The sequence below is a fragment of the Procambarus clarkii genome, chromosome 20 (genome assembly GCF_040958095.1).
Source record: "Procambarus clarkii isolate CNS0578487 chromosome 20, FALCON_Pclarkii_2.0, whole genome shotgun sequence".
NCBI classification, from domain to species: domain Eukaryota; kingdom Metazoa; phylum Arthropoda; class Malacostraca; order Decapoda; family Cambaridae; genus Procambarus; species Procambarus clarkii.
The window spans coordinates 26736209-26753707 of NC_091169.1; the positions used below are offsets into that span (position 1 = coordinate 26736209).

The 17499-nt window shown below is 50.7% G+C and overlaps 1 long non-coding RNA gene across 1 annotated transcript in view; it reads right to left on the bottom strand.

Annotated features, from left to right (window-relative positions):
- LOC138366898 (uncharacterized) overlaps positions 1–16940 on the bottom strand; it is a 51422-nt gene extending 34482 nt beyond the window's left edge. The window contains exon 1 of the long non-coding RNA XR_011229238.1: positions 16475–16940. This is a non-coding gene — a long non-coding RNA (uncharacterized lncRNA). The remainder of the gene's footprint in view (positions 1–16474) is intronic.
- Between the last annotated feature and the right edge of the window lie 559 nt (positions 16941–17499).

Below are 17499 nucleotides of genomic sequence, written 5' to 3' on the forward strand. Positions count from 1 at the left end.
GCAGTGGTCTACCGAACTACCAAAACACCCCCACCCCTGACACAAGGCGCCAGGGACGGAACGTTGCTCCTCCGCTGAACATATAAAGTCTTAATTAAGAACACAAGCTAATTACGGAACAAGTGAACACCGTCAAGGCGCGCGTTTTGCACCAGTGAACTTCCCAATAAATCCGTGCAAGGCTCAAGAACTTTCCAATAGCCCTGCTTAACGGCTCAATAACTTTGTAATTAAACTAACCACAAAGAACACCAGCCGACCGCGCACTGCTGTTCTTTACCACTGGAGAACATTTTAAATCAATTATGTTTAATAAAAGTCCTAATGAACTTCAGTGCGGGAGAAGACTGCCTGAAGGTCTCTCTCCCACTCGGGCCTCAACTCTGGCTCGTGTACCACCGGCCCTGGCTCCTGTACCACCGGCCCTGGCTCGTGTACCACCGGCCCTGGCTCGTGTACCACCGGCCCTGGCTCGTGTACCACCGGCCCTGGCTCGTGTACCTCTCGGCCGTGGGGGTACACCCTCGCAATGCCACCCTCTATCATTAAAAAAAAATTCCTACACTACTCCCTGGAAACCCGGTTGAAACGAATAGTCAGCGATGGTGAGAGACTAGGCGGGAGGTCCGTAAGCGTCTCTGGGATCTTGTCACACACAGAAGATACCCAGATAAAATCCTACAAGATGCAGATACAAAGTTAGCACAAAAATCCTCATTATTACAAAAAGAGTGGAGAACAGCCAACTAATGAAAGGCTAATCCTCCCGTCTCTCTACTTTCCAGGGGCTCAGAGAACTCATTAACCTCTGGGAATATTTAACGAGTCTACACGGAAATCACCCAGGGTGGGACAAAATTCTCACAGGAAGTACCCATGTCAGCTTGGAAACGAGGTACATCTTTTAAGGAAATCTTGATAAAAGCAAAATTTCCCCCAGCAATCTCACACGCCGTAGGGTTAAGGAGGCCCTCTAATATAACTGGAAATACTTCTAACCATTGGGTTAGAGGCATTAGGAACGGGGTGCGGAAGTGTTCCGGAAACGCTTGCGTCCTGGTGCGGAAACTCACCCAGTGATCCTCGTCTGTAAACCTACGCGCACATGCTTGTGTGTACGCCCCCTCCCCGCACGCCATGTGCACATACACATCACACAGGTATACCACCTGACTAGTCCCAGAGCTGAGAGGTATGAGGTACAAGGAAAAGCTATGGGAATTAAACCTCGCGTTCCTAGAAGACACAAGTTAGGGAAAACATGATCACCACCTACAAAATTCTTAGGGGAATTGACAGGGTGAACAAAGACTAACTATTTAGCACGGGTGGAACACACACAAGAACACACAGGTGGAAACTGAATACCCAAATGAACCACAGAGACATTCGAATGATTTTTTTCATTGTCAGAGTAGTTAACAGATGGAATGCACTAGGCAGTGATGTGGTGGAGGCTGACGCCATACAGTGCTTCAAATGTACATATGATAGAGCCCAGTAGGCTCAGGAACCTGTTCACCAGCTGATTCACAGTTGAAAGGCGGGACCAAAGGGCCGGAGCTCAACCCCCGGAAGCACAACTAGGTGAGAACACACACACACACACACACACTCCCCCCTACCTCCCAGACCAAAAACTCCAACACCCCGCCTCCCACCCCCACCACCCCCTAACCCCCCTCCCACCCCCTAACACCCCCTGCTACCCCTGCCACACCCCCTTCTACCCCTGCCACACCCCCACCACCCCCTAGCAAGGTTTAAGCGCCATAGCGTGATTACCTGCAACTAATGTTTTCAATATACCTGGACCAGCCATCGTCGGCGCCTCTAAACGAAGGGAATATCGGCCCTGGCCACAACACCTGCGGTATCACCGCTCTTTATGGCCCGCCTCGCACGGAGGATGGCCCACCTGCTGCCACGGACCAGGGGCCCACCTGCTGCCACGGACCAGGGGCCCACCTGCTGCTGCCACGGACGAGGGGCCCACCTGCTGCTGCCACGGACGAGGGGCCCCACCTGCTGCTGCCACGGACGAGGGGCCCCACCTGCTGCTGCCACGGACCAGGGGCCCACCTGCTGCTGCCACGGACCAGGGGCCCCACCTGCTGCTGCCACGGACCAGGGGCCCCACCTGCTGCTGCCACGGACGAGGGGCCCCACCTGCTGCTGCCACGGACGAGGGGCCCCACCTGCTGCTGCCACGGACGAGGGGCCCCACCTGCTGCTGCCACGGACGAGGGGCCCCACCTGCTGCTGCCACGGACGAGGGGCCCCACCTGCTGCTGCCACGGACGAGGGGCCCCACCTGCTGCTGCCACGGACGAGGGGCCCCACCTGCTGCTGCCACGGACGAGGGGCCCCACCTGCTGCTGCCACGGACGAGGGGCCCCACCTGCTGCTGCCACGGACGAGGGGCCCCACCTGCTGCTGCCACGGACGAGGGGCCCCACCTGCTGCTGCCACGGACGAGGGGCCCCACCTGCTGCTGCCACGGACGAGGGGCCCCACCTGCTGCTGCCACGGACGAGGGGCCCCACCTGCTGCTGCCACGGACGAGGGGCCCCACCTGCTGCTGCCACGGACTAGGGGCCCCACCTGCTGCTGCCACGGACGAGGGGCCCCACCTGCTGCTGCCACGGACGAGGGGCCCCACCTGCTGCTGCCACGGACGAGGGGACCCACCTGCTGCTGCCACGGACGAGGGGACCCACCTGCTGCTGCCACGGACGAGGGGACCCACCTGCTGCTGCCACGGACGAGGGGACCCACCTGCTGCTGCCACGGACGAGGGGACCCACCTGCTGCTGCCACGGACGAGGGGACCCACCTGCTGCTGCCACGGACGAGGGGACCCACCTGCTGCTGCCACGGACGAGGGGACCCACCTGCTGCTGCCACGGACGAGGGGACCCACCTGCTGCTGCCACGGACGAGGGGACCCACCTGCTGCTGCCACGGACGAGGGGACCCACCTGCTGCTGCCACGGACGGGACCCACCTGCTGCCTATCAACACGCACAGCAAGAGCACACTCAATTCTCTACTCGCTACTGGAGGGAGAATTAAAACACCTTTGGTCTTAATCCGCGTGTAATCAAATGATCTCTACTTAATTCATTACTAATCGGACACCTCGCGGATACCCCCAGGTGAACCTCGCGGATACCCCCAGGTGAACCTCGCGGATACCCCCAGGTGAACCTCGCGGATACCCCCAGGTGAACCGCGCGGATACCCCCAGGTGAACCGCGCGGATACCCCCAGGTGAACCGCGCGGATACCCCCAGGTGAACCGCGCGGATACCCCCAGGTGAACCGCGCGGATACCCCCAGGTGAACCGCGCGGATACCCCCAGGTGAACCTCGCGGATACCCCCAGGTGAACCTCGCGGATACCCCCAGGTGAACCTCGCGGATACCCCCAGGTGAACCGCGCGGATACCCCCAGGTGAACCTCGCGGATACCCCCAGGTGAACCTCGCGGATACCCCCAGGTGAACCGCGCGGATACCCCCAGGTGAACCGCGCGGATACCCCCAGGTGAACCGCGCGGATACCCCCAGGTGAACCTCGCGGATACCCCCAGGTGAACCTCGCGGATACCCCCAGGTGAACCTCGCGGATACCCCCAGGTGAACCTCGCGGATACCCCCAGGTGAACCTCGCGGATACCCCCAGGTGAACCGCGCGGATACCCACCATAACCATCAAGGCCACCATACACTACCACACACTGTGCTGGGGTGACGGTGCCGGGCAGGTGGGGGCCCCATCAATCCTCCCTCACCTGTGCCTCTTCACAAATTTCTCACTATAAACTCATCCGGAAAAAACTATGTGACGAGAATCTGTAATAGAGCAGTGGCTACTCTGGCTGGTGTTGCGCCAATCGCACATTAATACAAAAAGAGTAAAACAAAGTAAATAAGACTGCTTCTGACCTCTACTGTGTGAGAACTGCGGTAAAACAAAGAGAATAAAATCTTTAAACATTTAATATAACAAAAATGACTTTAATAACATACAAAATAAAACCTCTTATCCCCCTTGGCTTGAACACAATTTACTAGAGAAATATACACATGTGATAGTTACGTTAATGGCAAAGGTGCAATTCATACGTTATACAAAAGCTGCGCGAGTCTAGCGACACCCGAGGGAGCGAGCGTAGATGTTGCAGCCGAGAGCACGAAGTGTATTCTGATCACTGGACGATGACTGATAAAGATTAAGCCACAAACAAAAGGTGGCACGGGCATGAATAACCCGTAAGTGGTAGATCACTGGACGCCGGTGAGCCACTTATACATGGGCCAGGCCGTCTAAAAATGGCGCGAATTTTGTAAGTAACCATCGGCCGGTAATTAAACAAGCAGTTGGCGTCTGGTCGACTGGCGAGTGGCGTCGGGGCCTCTGCCCAGACAGCAGGTGTCCAGGGTCTAGATTCACGAAGCAGTTACGCAAGCACTTACGATCCTGTACATCTTTGCTCAATCTTTGGCGGCTTTGTTTACAATTATTAAACAGTTAATGAGCTCTGAAGCACCAGGAGGCTGTTTATAACAATAACAGTTGAATGGGAAGTTTTCATGCTTGTAAACTGTTTAATAAATGTAACCAAAGCCGTCAAAGATTGAGGAAAGATGTACACGTTCCTAAGTGCTTGCGTAAGTGCTTTCGTGAATCTGGCCTCAGGCGTCTCGGGTACTAGGGGGGGGGTGTCTGCCTAGATACCCCATACGTTTTGAGCACGTATTGTTGCTGTCGTTGTTGATTCCTTGTGTTGGAGCACGCAGATACGTTAGTGAATAGGTGGTATAGGGAACAGGCAGGATCTACTGCCTGAACAGATTACTATAACAACTACAACTCATGTTCTACTTCAGTTACACCTGCTATGTGATTACGAATATTTTCTTTGTTTTGTTCTACACGTGTTTGTTCTTGTGCACTCTTGCTTGCTGGTGCCTTGAAGATGTTGTCTACCTGCTACTAGGAGCCAAGTTATATTACAAGTAAAGACTAGAGCAACCTTTTCATAAATAAACTGTTATAACTAGAAGCAGAGATCGCTTGGAGCACGAAGATCAACAGTCAGTCTTCGACGCAGGTTCGAATCCTCGTCACGGCCCTTGTGGATTTGTTCATTTGATGCATCACGTTAGTGTGATCTCTGTGTGTGATCAAGTCTTGTTTACACTGGTGGTGTTCGTCCCGTCCGTCATCACCAGCGATCACAATGTCACTACAATGATGTATTGCCCCCTCAACTGAGCTGTGACCTCGCCCCCAGTCCCCCTCACCTTCTCTTCCACTCCCTTCTCGACACCTGCCATCTTCACCTAATATTTCTTGTCGTTTTTTACTGCCCTCCACTCTAGCAATGTTTTCCTAACAATTTCCCCTTCCTTCCTTCCTTCCTTCCTTCCTTCCTTCCTTCCTTCCTTCCTTCCTTCCTTCCTTCCTTCCTTCCTTCCTTCCTTTCCCCCTCTCTCTCTCTCTCTCTCTCTCTCTCTCTCCTCCACCTGCCTCAGCCCACATTTCTTCCGCCCTCTCCCTGTTCCACCTTCATCTGCCCACCATTCTCCCGCCCACAGGTTCAGAAAACTCTAAAGTTCTATACTAAACAATGAAGAAAAGAGGTACGCAATTATCTGCAATTTCGACGGGGTATGTCTCGCGCTTCCTCCCTCTCGCGCTTGCTCTCCCTTGAGAGTGCTCTCTATTTCGCGCTCCCTTGCGCTCTCTCTCTCTCTCTCTCGCTCGCTCCCTTGCGCTCTCTCTCCCGCGCTTGTGCTCTCTCTCTCGCTCTCTCTTGCGCTCTTCTTCATCCCACCACTCCCCAGTTTCTTATCAGCGCGCCGTGCAACACCAGAAATCGAAAATCAATCGGCCATCTGTGGCGTGCTAATGTTGTAAGGTGCAGGCCCGGGAAGATTCTGGCAGGGGGGGGGGTATGGCATGGGTAAGATGCTGGGATGGAGAGATTCAAATAGGGATGAAACGCGGGAGATTAGAGATGCTTGGGCGGAGGCAGGAGATGCAGGGAGAGAGGGAGAGTTGCTGGAACAGAGCACTTAACGGAAGGGAGGTGGATACATGGGGTTGAGTGGAAGAGGCTGGGTGGGAGATGGCGGGATGCGAAAACATGCTAGGCGATGTTAGGAGAAAGGAAAGATGCCTAGAAGGGGGGGGGGCGGGGTACAGGTAGGAAGATGCTTGGGATAGGAAGATACTGGGAGGAACAAAATGCTAGGATGAGGGAAGACGCTTCTAAAGGAAAATGGTGGAAGAGGAATGTGCGAGGAAGAACCTCATTGACTAGAAGATGCTGGAAATTGAGTGCAGACTGTTGGAGGTGCTGGAAATTGAGTGCAGACTGTTGGAGGTGCTGGAAATTGAGTGCAGACTGTTGGAGGTGCTGGAAATTGAGTGCAGACTGTTGGAGGTGCTGGAAATTGAGTGCAGACTGTTGGAGGTGCTGGAAATTGAGCGCAGACAGTTGAAGATGAAGATGCTGGGATTAGGAGAGATGTCTGTAGATGGGAAGGGAATGATTCTGAGGAGTTAGTTGTTCAAGAAGAGAGTAAGAAATATAGAAAGTAGAACTAGACGAGGGTGTGGCGTTGAGGAGCGAGAGATGCGAGAATAGGGAAAGGATCAGAAAGGGAAGAGAGAAGGGTGGGAAGGGAGGCAGATAGGTTGTAATGGGAAGGAAAGGTCTGAGGGAAAGTGGGAGGGATGAAAGATCGAATGCCAACCATCCTCTTTTTTGTCTTCACACTCCCACCTCTCCTATCCTTCCGCACCCTCTCTCTCCTCCCCTTCCACGCCCTCTCTCTCTCTCTCTCTCCTCCTCTTCCATACTCTTAAGCCAGCTTCTCGTCCCATTTTACCTTAAACCCAACTTCTCTCCCACTTCTCTTCTACTGCTCGTCATTCACACCTCTCTCTCCCCTCCTCTCTTCCTTCTCCCCTCCTCTTCCTCCACCTCTCACTCCCTCTTCCTTCCTCCCGACCGCCACCTCACCGAACCCACTGATATTCCTTTTGATATCAATTTCCCCTTTATGAAAATCGTTGTGACCGACTTCAAAGAGGCATTGTTTCCAGCTGTGTGTGTGTGTGTGTGTGTGTGTGTGTGTGTGTGTGTGTGTGTGTGTGTGTGTGTGTGTGTGTGTGTGTGTGTGTGTGTGTGTGTGTACTCACCTATTTGTGCTTGCGGAGGTTGAGCTCTGGCTCTTTGGTCCCGCCTCTCAACTGTCAATCAACTGGTGTACAGATTCCTGAGCCTACTGGGCTCTATCATATCTACATTTGAAACTGTGTATGGAGTCAGCCTCCACCACATCACTGCCTAATGCATTCCATCCGTTAACTACTCTGACACTGAAAAAGTTCCTTCTAACGTCTCTGTGGCTCATGTGGGTACTCAGTTTCCACCTGTGTCCCCTTGTTCGCGTCCCACCAGTGTTGAATAGTTTATCCTTGTTTACCCGGTCGATTCCCCCTGAGGATTTTGTAGGTTGTGATCATGTCTCCCCTTACTCTTCTGTCTTCCAGTGTCGTAAGATGCATTTCCCGCAGCCTTTCCTCGTAACTCACGCCTCTTAGTTCTGGGACTAGTCTAGTGGCATACCTTTTGACTTTTTCCAGCTTCGTCTTGTGCTTGACAAGGTACGGGCTCCATGCTGGGGCCGCATACTCCAGGATTGGTCTTACATATGTGGTGTACAAGATTCTGAATGATTCCTTACACAGGTTCCTGAACGCTGTTCTGATGTTAACCAGCCTCGCATATGCCGCAGACGTTATTCTCTTTATTTGGGCTTCAGGAGACAGGTTTGGTGTGATATCAACTCCTAGTGTGTATGTGTGTGTGTACTAGGCCAACTACTGACCGTCGCCAAGGATGTAATCCACAACAGCTAACTACCATGAACCTATTAACCCCCAAGTGTACCGCGGCATCAAGCGAGAAAAGCCGTTGCCAAAACGCTTCCATTCTGCCGCGGGGATCGAACCTGCATGCCTAGATTGTGTGACGGTGACTTAACCTAGACTCCAGGAGACCCAAACCTGATGTACACAACACGACTCCAGTCACAAACCTGTTTGGGTCCTGGAGTCGTATTGCACATGACTACTTTTCACGACATTTTAAGCGCACAAAGCTTACCTTATCCACTACGGGCTCACCATAGCCCGTGCTACTTGGAACTTCTTGTTCCAGGTAGCGAATCTTTAACAACAACATACCTTAGCGCAATGTTCCATCAGTGTTAGTCAAGACCGGTATCTGCTGTGTGAAATCCCATCGCAATTATGTCGCCAGATATCGTACACGCCTTTTATTGAGGATAACAGTGAACAGTGCAACTTAGAACGACAACGGAATGTACCCGCCTGGAATCATATATCAACGACAAAAACTGGCGAACCACCACTACCACAACGACCCTCAATAACCACAACAATCCCCCCCAACAATAACCATCGCCAACAACAACAGGCACCACTGCTAAGCCTCTTTTTAAAACCAGACCTCCGTAATGGGGTGTCAGGTCCCCGCCTGTACCTCCAACACTTGTACCTCCTTTTAGAAAATTACTTGTTCTATTTTCCCGCGTGGAGCACTGAGGCAGCCTCGTGGACTGTAGGCCAGCGACACGCTCACAATGGCGCGGTGGCACGCCCACAATGGGACCTCGACACGCCCATAATGGGGGCCTCGACACGCCCACAATGGGGGCCTCGGCACGCCCATAATGGGACCTCGACACCCCCACAATGGGGACCTTGACACCCCCACAATGGGGGGGGGCCTCGACATGCCCACAATGGGGGGCCTCGACACGCCCACAATGGGGGGGCCTCGACACGCCCACAATGGGGGGCCTCGACACGCCCACAATGGGGGGGCCTCGACACGCCCACAATGGGGGGGCCTCGACACGCCCACAATGGGGGGGCCTCGACACGCCCACAATGGGGGGCCTCGACACGCCCACAATGGGGGGCCTCGACACGCCCACAATGGGGGGCCTCGACACGCCCACAATGGGGGGGGGGGGGTTCGACTCCACGCTCCACCAAAAACGAAGACACCAAGCTGTTGCGTATTGTAAGCAGGAAGCATGAATGATGGCTGCAATTTATCCTTAAAACATGAAACATTCTCAGGGCTACAGAATATTATGATTTCTTAAATATATTGGGATTTTACTTGAAATAATATTTTATTATACATACACACATACATACATACATACATACATACATACATACATACATACATACATACATACATACATACATACTTCTCCAATACGCGAAAAAAACGAGAGAGCTGCTGGCATTCTAACATTATTCAGAGAAATCATGACCTTGCCAAGCTAGAGACAAAGGCATGATTTCACACTATTCAGTATCATCATCACAGGAAGACTAGCGAGTGGCGGAAGCGTTTAGGCAGCGCCACTTCGACGAAAACTGCTAAAACAGGTGTTGGTTGTGGAGAACTGTCTGCCAGTGTTGGTGAGAGGGCGGGACCAACCGTAGAGGGGAGAGGGGGGGGACACACAGCTTTCAGGCCAACTCTAGAGGCTTCGTTATAAAGTCGCTCTAGTCTGTATGTAGAGCGTTGTGCTCTAGGGGTAGATAGGGTACTCCCAATGTTAAGCCAACATCATCATAATGTTATGCCACAGCTTCCTTGATCAGGCTCGATCATTTGTACACCATTTTCACCACTGAATGAACCTTAAGTTGATAATAGAGATTTTAGACAATTTCTTGAACATGCAGAGGTGGCAGTAGCAGTTGCTTTAATAGTAGTAATAGTGGAAACACCAGCAGTAGCAGAAATAGCAGCAGTAGTAGCAGTAGCGGTAACAGCAGTAGGGGTAACGATAGCACTGGTCGTTACATAGCCCATGTAACACTAGTACCAACGGTGGAACTAGCGGAAATAGCAACAGTAGCAAGTGAGAATATTAACTGACATAAAAAATGGCAACAACATCGTTTGTTATGAATTATTCACAATACTCTCATTTCCCTTTAATGTTATTTCTCTCTATATTGCTGCGTGTATTCCCCCGGCCCCGTAGAGCAGGGGTGGGGGGGGGGCGTGGTAGAGTAACGAGGAGGGGGGGGGGTCATTAGGCCCGCCCCACCACCACCGTTTACACTGTCAGGGCCTCGTTACCACCACACACATCCCTGCGGCCTCACCCGGGCTCTACACTCATCATGGGGTCACTTACAACCCCCAAGTTTTCTCATCAAGTGGAAATACCAGTAGTTAGTGTTTGGTCCCTGTGTGTGCGTGTTGTACAGCTGATACAACAGCTCTGCTCGGGGTGAACTGGTGCCAACTGGTGTACAGGTTCCTGAGCCTACTGGGCTCTATCATACCTACATTTGAAACTGTGTATGGAGTCAGCCTCAATCATATCACTGTCTAATGCATTCCATTTGTTAACTACTCTGACACTGAAAAAGTTCTTTCTAGCGTCTCTGTGGCTCATTTAGATACTCAATTTCTTCCTATGTTCCTTTGTGCATGTGCCCCGTTTAAATAAACGGTCTCTATCTACCCTATTATTTGAAGCTCATACACCTCAGCTCGGGGACTAGTCTGGTGCCAGACCTTTGAATCTTCTCAAAATTAGTCTTGTGCTTGACTAGATATGGACTCCATGCCGGAACTTCAAGATTTGTCTGACATACGTGGTATACAAGGTTCTCAATAATTCCTTACACAAGTTTCTACAGGCCGCTCTTATGTTGGCCAACGTGGCATATACCGATGATTATATCCTCTGGATGTGGGCTACAAGGAATAAGTCTGGCGTGATATTAACTCCCAAAGCTTTCTCCCTGATTCTTCAAGGTTTTCATCTCCCAAATGGTACCTTGTATCTGGCCTCCTGCTCCCTACATTACATTACTTTAATTACTTCATTACTTTACATTTCTTTCTGCTTCATTACTTTACATTTGCTCGAGTTAAACTCTAAGAGCCATTTGTTGGACCATTCCTTCCGTTTGTCCAGGTCAGCTTGAAGCCTCATGATTTCCTCCTCTGTCTTAAACCTTCTCATAAGTTTAGCATCATCAGCAATCATTGAGAGAAATGAGTCTATACCATCTGGAAGATCATTTACGTATATCAGAAACACTTTAGTTTCGAGTACAAAACCCTGTGGGACTCCGCTGGTGACTTCAAGCCATCCTGAGACTTCCCCCCCCCCCCCCTCCGGCACAGTAACGCTCTGCTTCCTAGTGCTTAGGTGCTCCCCTATCTACTGGAGCACCCTACCAATTACCCTGCTTGCTTCTCCAACTTATGCGCCTTTGACACAATACGGGGTACTGTGTCCGAGGCTTTCCGACAGTACTAAAAGATGCAGTCGACCCACCCTTCTCTTTCTTGCTTAATCTTTGTCGCCTTGTCATTTAATTCTATTAAACCTGTGAGACAAGATTTGCCTTTCCTGAACGCATGTTGGTGGTGTGTCACGAAGCCCCTAATCCCCAGATGTGCTACAAGATTTTTCTCACGATCGCGGTGTGTGTGTGTGTGTGTGTGTGTGTGTGTGTGTGTGTGTCTGTGTGTGTCTGTGTGTGTGTGTGTGTGTGTGTGTGTGTGTGTGTCTGTGTGTGTGTGTCTGTGTGTGTGTGTGTGTGTGTGTGTGTGTGTGTACTTGCCTAAATTTGCTTTTGGAACTAAAACTTTGACTCTCTGGTCCCGTCTTCTGTCAAGTGTGGGAACGTTGGAATAGTGATCTTGTTCCCACATGCATTCGTTCAAATAGTCTCACCATTTACCCTACTTCCTCAGTAACTTCAGAACCATCACTGACTGCCTGCCCAACGCCTCCTTCCCTTCTGGTGGCCTGTAATTTCTAAAATATTCCCTCCCCTTCCATCAAGATTACCACTTCCTGATACTCTCAACAATTACCGCGCCCTAAACCTTCAGAAACACCCTACTTTCCCTACCACCACGGCAGCGCCCCCCCCCTCCCCACTCCCCAACAACCACTCCAGCTACCCAAAAGCCTCCCCACCTCCCCTCGCTGCCGATAAGAAGGCAGAGTAACAAGGTGGCTTTGTTTCGGGTTATCGGCTCGTAGCAGCCAGCTCCTTCTCGTTCCCCGCCCTCAGCCCAGGTCCGGGCCTGCCTCCACCTCGCCCCGGGCCCTGCCTCCACCTCGCCCCGGGCCCTGCCTCCACCTCGCCCCGGGCCCTGCCTCCACCTCGCCCCGGGCCCTGCCTCCACCTCGCCCCGGGCCCGGCCTCCACCTCGCCCCGGGCCCGGCCTCCACCTCGCCCCGGGCCCGGCCTCCACCTCGCCCCGGGCCCGGCCTCCACCTCGCCCCGGGCCCGGCCTCCACCTCGCCCCGGGCCCTGCCTCCACCTCGCCCCGGGCCCTGCCTCCGCCTCGCTCCGGGCTTCTAACGCTGTAACAGGATATACAGTCGCTCCCACTCGTAAATGCGCAAGTTACAGCTCCGCTCCCGTGCCAGGTAAGTCCACTACGGGCTCATCATACCCCGTGCTACTTGTATTTTGGTTCCTAGTTCCTAAAACAACAACAATCGTAAATGCGATGGTATTTTGGAAGCCAAAAGGTGGTCATTGCCTCGCTCGAGTCGGCGAGCGAGACAATGAAGCAGCGATCATTCTTCGTGCACGAAGAAGCAAAGAGGCAAGTACCTTTATCTCGCTTAATAAAATTTACTCGAGATCCATAATATCTCTTATGACGTCGACGGTGACAGGAAGCTGGCGGCTTGTCGAAGGAGTTGACTCATTATATACCTTGTGCCTTTAGCCTGAAGTCTCCAAAGGAATTCGTTGACTTACTGCGGGGAGCACGGGCCACAGGGATAAGAGCCTCGTTGGACGTAGAGTCGCTGTTTACCAACGTGCCTGTGGATGAAACAATCGGGATGATAATGGACAGAGTGTATCGTGATCCGGCTTGTATTCCTCTTGACATACTAGAAAACATACTAAGAAAGCTTCTCCAAGCTTGCACTAAAGAGGCACCCTTCTTGAGTCCCGATGGGCACATGTATAAACAAGTAGATGGGGTTGCCATGGGTTGTCCTGTGTACACACCCTACTTGAGCCACCGTGACTCCCCACTCCTTGTTTGGTATGATCTAAATCCCCCTTTTTTGAATTAGTACTCTCTGCCACCCTGTCCGCAACTGTGATCCTCTCTCTCTCACTCTCTCTCTCCTGCTTTCTGCATCTTACACGCCAATAACCATTCAAGCCCTCCCCTTATACATTCCTGTATATCCACCATACACCACTGTTCTGCTCCTAGAGGCTCACTACCATGTACATCTCTAGCTTCTCCAAAATATTCAACAAAACGCTTCTGCAGTTCTCTCAAAACTGCTGCACAATAAAGTCCTCTTCAAACACCAGTGATGTTCCACCACTGATTGCACAGAGACACGTGACACTCCTCTTCACTGCTCCTTTACACTGCTTGAGGTCAACTCCTCACTATGGAGTTCTGCTCTCCCACAGAGTTCAGCATACACTTCTCCAGCCTCGAAGGTTCTTCCCTGGCCTCGAAGTTCTTCCATCACCTCCTCCCCAAACCTGCAATTCCACTGCCATGCTAATAAAAATGTTTCCCTACTAAAACATAATTAAATGTATTCACAGAAAATAAAACTCCATCTCTTTAAACCCGAACGCGTCGCCGCGACGGTCCTCCCCTATTTTGGGCGAGTCCACCTGGGACATGCTGCTGGCCGCAGCCGCTGACGGGGGCTTCACCCCCTCAGTCAACCACTGACCTTCGTCGAGGTAGGATGTATCAATCCTCCCTCCAAGATGTTCTCCTATCTCTACTCTTATTTCAGCTTACTGTTTTAATGAAATATTATATATATATATATATATATATATATATATATATATATATATATATATATATATATATATATATATATATATATATATATATATATATATATATATATATGCGAACAAGCCTGAATGGTCCCCAGGACAATATGCAACTGAAAACTCACACCCCAGAAGTGACTCGAACCCATACTCCCAGGAGCAACGCAACTGGTATGTACAAGACGCCTTAATCCACTTGACCATCACGACCGGACAAAATGAGGTGATAGCCGAGGCTATTTGAACCACCCCACCGCCGGCACTCGGATAGTAATCTTGGACACTGGTGTAAGTCCAGCGCTTACACTGGTGTAAGTCCCGCGCTTACACTGGTGTAAGTCCAGCGCTTACACTGGTGTAAGTCCCGCGCTTACACTGGTGTAAGTCCCGCGCTTACACTGGTGTAAGTCCCGCGCTTACACTGGTGTAAGTCCAGCGCTTACACTGGTGTAAGTCCAGCGCTTACACTGGTGTAAGTCCAGCGCTTACACTGGTGTAAGTCCAGCGCTTACACTGGTGTAAGTCCAGCGCTTACACTGGTGTAAGTGTCGAGTTCATCCCGGGAAGCAGCTCAGTAAAATCTAGCAAGAAGTGCGGGCAAGTTTTAAGAGTCTCATTTGGGGAACGATGTTCACTTCGGTATGAAATCTATTGACTTGGCTCACACTACGACTACATAGGCGGAAAAGGTGCCGGACCTTAAAGCAGTTAATCTAACATGGCGGTTAAACCTTTTTTTTGTGTGTCTATTTGTCCGTCTGTCTACCTGCCTCTCTGTCTACTTATCTACTCGTCTCGGTTTCTCTATTCGTATGTGTGTGTGAGTGTTTTGCTGTCTATCTGTCTGTATTTCTGTGTCTGCCTTCATCTTCCCGTCCGCCTCCGTCTCTATTTCTGTCTCAGACAGAAAGACAATCTCTGTCTTCCCCTCTCCTTTAGACGCCATAATCCTGGCCTAGTCCTGAGAAACGTTAGAGCATTAAAATGTTTGGAGTAATGTGTGAGGATTTAGATAAAATGTTGACCCTTCCCCCCCCCCCGCTCCCCAACCCCTCCCAGCCCCCCCCCCCCCCTCCCAGCCCCCCCCCCTCCCAGCACCCCCACCCCCAGCCATCAGCGCCACCTCACCAAAACTGTAAACTGCAGTTTACCACAAACAGCACATTTTCTTAACTCTTTCAACATGTACTTTTTCAATCAAAATAACAGTGCAAAAAAATGATATTCCATTTTTCTTCATAAAACTATACATAAAGTCTAATTGGGTAGTTAACCTGGTCTTATATCTCAGTCTTTTAAAGACTTAACTTTGTGCCTTCGCTGTCATTTTGCTTCTTCAGTTTTCGAGAATGGTTATCTTGAGGTTATCTTGAGATGATTTCGGGGCTTAGCGTCCCCGCGGCCCGGTCCTCGACCTCTGCCCATTTGTTTCCGCCTCCGCCGGGGATAAATCTGGAACCTTATGACTACGAATCCCGAGCACTGTCCACTCAACCGTCAGGCCCTCTCCTAGGCGAATATTTCTAGGTTTTTACTATAATATCCGAATTAATTAAACTATTTTGAGATTAATTAAAGATTCCAGAATCTTTAATTAATCTCCAGAATTATATTTATCAGGAAACAATTAAAAGACAACAAACTAGGTTGGCGATGAGTCACAATAACGTGGCTGAAGTATGTTGACCAGACCACACACTAGAAAGTGAAGGGACGACGACGTTTCGGTCCGTCCTGGACCATTCTAAAGTCGACGAAACGTCGTCGTCCCTTCACTTTCTAGTGTGTGGTCTGGTTAACAACAATCTAAGTTGTTTGATCATTAATATTCTTTAACTACAAATACCGATCTGAAATGTAGAAGCTGTTTAAAACGTTTTCATAGACTGCAGAAGACTTACTTGCCCCTATGAGATCATTGGTAATGTAAATGTACAAAACCTATATTAAAATCGGTATATATTCTGGTCTTAAATGGATTTAAACTTATCCAATTTACACCCATTGTTTCGTTGTCAGTTTTACCTCGGTAATGTGTAAAAGGTTTTCTTTACCGGAATATTTAATTAGCGAACACATTTATAGGAACGCTTCTCTTTCGTGTGGGGGCTGGTGTCGCGGGCCGCGAGGTGTGTGTGGTGGGGGCTGGTGTCGCGGGCCGCGAGGTGTGTGTGGTGGGGGCTGGTGTCGCGGGCCGCGAGGTGTGTGTGGTGGGGGCTGGTGTCGCGGGATTTACTAAAGTGGGGCGTCGTGGCTGCCACAGCCACATTAATCCCCCCCACAATCTGTGGCCTTGTGCTTCCCGTTATTCGTTTAAGTAAACATTGATGACGTTACATAAATGATTACTTTTAATGGATTCGCTAAAGCAAATATCCTTTAAGTACTTAAAGAATTATACGCTAAAGTTTTAAGTATTCGTCAAGTGAGGTTGCCATACACGATACTAAACAGCGTGACCTGCCGCACGTGGACGACTGAGGGTACTTGTTCAATTGTTATTAGGATAATGTTCACTTACCTCGGGCGTCCAGCAGGGTGTTGGTGTTGGTGATGGAGGCCAACACTCACCTCTACACTTTGTTTACACTAAGACTGTAGAATGATAATTACGGAGGAATAGTTTTCTGAAGCACAAATCATTTATTTTTTTCTCACTGACTCTCATTGTTTCCATACCCTGAAGAATGAGGGCAGTTCGTCCTCACTATTGGCCGAGCAATCACTAGAGGAGTAAAATAATTCCGCAATATCTTAAGTCATGAAAGCAACAAGGGCAACTGACGTGCACCTACCACCACCGCTGAGAGGGTACTGACATGTGACAGATTTTTGTCGACTGTGGGCATAAGGCCGCCAGAGACCTCTGTTGACAACATCTAGAAAGCATACATCTGCTGAATCGTTCCTTCCTGACCCCTTCCAAGTGATATATACTCGTAAAGGCTTGGCACTTTCCCCTGATGCCACACCCCGGTACACACACACGAATCAGCCCGTCCTCGTAAACAAAGGCCAAAGTCCATTCCATGCACCCGCCAAGCCCCCCTGTTTATGAATGAAAAACGGTTTATGACTTGCAACTGATTACGTTCGATCACTTCCGGAACAAGTGCTTCACTGACGAGTTCTGAACCACAACGCTGTAAATGCTTCACCCACGTACTACAAATACAAATAATCTCCAACAGAACCTAAACATCAAACCTAACCAATGCCTAAATATGCACAATATGCTATCTCCCAAGAAGAGATAAGTTATCACAGAAGCAGATCGTCCTCCTGCCCCCTCTCCGTTCTCCCGTCTCTCTCTTATCCCTACACATTGCGCTTGACCTCTGAGCGCTCTCTCTGACCTGTTCTCTGTCAGCACCTAACCCGGGCGAGCCGCCGCCTCCTCCTCCTCCTCCTTCCTCGCTCTCCACACAAACTCTTACCTCTAACATTTTACCCACAGCCTCGCATTAATCACATGCACACAGACCGAGGCGCTCCGAGAAAGGGGGAACATTTATTAAGCTGCATATTCGAGACGGGGACCTGGGC